Below are 3,275 nucleotides of genomic sequence, written 5' to 3' on the forward strand. Positions count from 1 at the left end.
CTTTTCACATTCTCCCGTGCAACTCGGCTGCTAGTCCTCCTCTCATGCAGAATCTTAAGGTCCTAGCTCATGTCCAAGGCACCAAAGCCAGCTAAAAAGTCAGTAACCGATACCTAAAACTTGAATTGTACTACTTCTTACTGGCTATTACATCAACTTAGAAGCTTCATCTGTGATCTACTATGGTGCTTTTAGTTTCTCCGCATACCGCAGCATGCGACATAGTTTTGCAGACGATAAGCACAACCGTTTCAGAGAGAAGAGCGGCCAATGTGACGATCTGGCTTTAAGTCGATTCGATAACAAATGACGAAAACGGATGGATTTCTAAGGTTTTTACTACATATGAACACTTTTCACTTTCCCCCGTGCAACTCGGCTGCTAGTCCTCCTCTCATGCAGAATCTTAAGGTCCTAGCTCATGTCCAAGGCACCAAAGCCAGCTAAAAAGTCAGTAACCGATACCTAAAACTTGAATTGTACTACTTCTTACTGGCTATTACATCAACTTAGAAGCTTCATCTGTGTTCTACTATGGTGCTTTTAGTGTCTCCGCATACCGCAGCAGGCGACATAGCTTTGTAGACGATAAGTACAACCGTTTCAGAGAGAAGAGCGGCCAATGTGACGATCTGGCATTAAGTCGATTCGATAACAAATGACGAAAACGGACGGATTTCTCAGGTTTTTACTACATATGAACACTTTTCACATTCTCACGAGCAACGCGGCTGCTAGTCCTCCTTTCATGCAGAATGTTAAGGTCCTAGCTCATGTCCAAGGCACCAAAGCCAGCTAAAAAGTCAATAATCGATACCTATCTTCTTACTGGCTATTACATCAACTTAGAAGCTTCATCTGTGTTCTACTACGGTGCTTTTAGTTTCTCCGCATACCGCAGCACACGACACAGGTTTGCAGACGATAAGTACAACCGTTTCAGAGAGAAGAGCGGCCAATGTGACGATCTGGCTTTAATTCAATTCGATAACAAATGACGAAAACGGACGGATTTCTCAGGTTTTTACTACATTTGAACACTTTTCACATTCTCCCGTGCAACTCGGCTGCTAGTCCTCCTTTCATGCAGAATCTTAAGGTCCTAGCTCATGTCCAAGGCACCAAAGCCAGCTAAAAGGTCAATATTCAATACCTAAAACTTGAACTGTACTACATCTTACTGGCTATTACATCAACTTAGAAGCTTGATCTGTGTTCTACTATGGTGCTTTTAGTGTCTCCGCATACCGCAGTACGCGACATAGCTTTGCAGACGATAAATACAACCGTTTCAGAGAGAAGAGCGGCCAATGTGACGATCTGGCTTTAAGTCGATTCGATAACAAATGACGAAAACGGACGGATTTCTCAGGTTTTTACTACATATGAACACTTTTCACATTCTCCCGTGCAACTCGGCTGCTAGTCCTCCTTTCATGCAGAATCTTAAGGTCCTAGCTCATGTCCAAGGCACCAAAGCCAGCTAATAGGTCAATATTCATTACCTAAAACTTGAATTCTACTACTTCTTACTGGCTATTACATCATCTTAGGAGCTTCATCTGTGTTCTGCTAAGGTGCATTTAGTGTCTCCGAATATCGTAGTACGCGACATAGCTTTGCAGACGATAAGTACAAGCGTTTCAGAGAGAAGAGCGGCCAATGTGACGATCTGGCTTTAAGTCGATTCGATAACAAATGACGAAAACGGACGGATTTCTCAGGTTTTTACTGCATATGAACACTTATCACATTCTCCCGTGCAACTGGGCTGCTAGTCCTCCATTTATGCAGAATCTTAAGGTCCTATCTCATGTCCAAGGTACCGAAGCCAGCTAAAAAGTCAATAATCGATACCTAAATCTTGAATTGGACTACTTCTTACTGGCTATTGCATCAACTTAGTAGCTTCGTCTGTGTTCTACTATGGTGATTTTAGTGTCTCCGCATACCGCAGCACGCGACATAGCTTTGCAGACGATAAGTACAACCGTTTCAGAGAGAAGAGCGGCCAATGTGACGATCTGGCTTTCAGTCGATTCGATAACAAATGACGAAAACGGACGAATTTCTCCGTTTTTTACTACATATAAACACTTTTCACATTCTCCCGTGCAACTCGGCTGCTACTCCTCCTTTCATGCAGAATCTTAAGGTCCTAGCTCATGTACAAGGCACCAATGCCAGCTAAGAAGTCAATAATCGATACCTAAAACTTGAATTGTACTACTTCTTACTGGCTATTACATCAACTTAGAAGCTTCATCTGTGTTCTACTATGGTGCTTTTAGTGTCTCCGCATAGCGCAGCACGCGACATAGCTTTGCAGACGATAAATACAACCGTTTCAGAGAGAAGAGCGGCCAATGTGACGATCTGGCTTTAAGTCGATTCGATAACAAATGACGAAAACGGACGGATTTCTCAGGTTTTTACTACATATGAACACTTTTCATATTCTCCCGTGCAACTCGGCTGCTAGTCCTCCTTTCATGCAGAATCTTAAGGTCCTAGCTCATGTCCAAGGCACCAAAGTTAGCTAAAAGGTCAATATTCAATACCTAAAACTTGAACTGTACTACATCTTACTGGCTATTACATCAACTTAGAAGCTTGATCTGTGTTCTACTATGGTGCTTTTAGTGTCTCCGCATACCGCAGTACGCGACATAGCTTTGCAGACGATAAATACAACCGTTTCAGAGAGAAGAGCGGCCAATGTGACGATCTGGCTTTAAGTCGATTCAATAACAAATGACGAAAACGGACGGATTTCTCAGGTTTTTACTACATATGAACACTTTTCACATTCTCCCGTGCAACTCGGCTGCTAGTCCTCCTTTCATGCATAATCTTAAGGTCCTAGCTCATGTCCAAGGCCCCAAAGCCAGCTAATAGGTCAATATTCATTACCTAAAACTTGAATTCTACTACATCTTACTGGCTATTACACCATCTTAGGAGCTTCATCTGTGTTCTACTAAGGTGCATTTAGTGTCTCCGAATACCGTAGTACGCGACATAGCTTTGCAGACGATAAGTACAAGCGATTCAGAGAGAAGAGCGGCCAATGTGACGATCTGGCTTTAAGTCGATTCGATAACAAATGACGAAAACGGACGGATTTCTCAGGTTTTTACTGCATATGAACACTTTTCACATTCTCCCGTGCAACTGGGCTGCTAGTCCTCCTTTTATGCAGAATCTTAAGGTCCTAGCTCATGTCCAAGGTACCCAAGCCAGCTAAAAAGTCAATAATCGATACCTAAATCTTG

Source organism: Schistocerca gregaria, unplaced genomic scaffold (assembly GCF_023897955.1).
Source record: "Schistocerca gregaria isolate iqSchGreg1 unplaced genomic scaffold, iqSchGreg1.2 ptg000336l, whole genome shotgun sequence".
Lineage (NCBI taxonomy): Eukaryota > Metazoa > Arthropoda > Insecta > Orthoptera > Acrididae > Schistocerca > Schistocerca gregaria.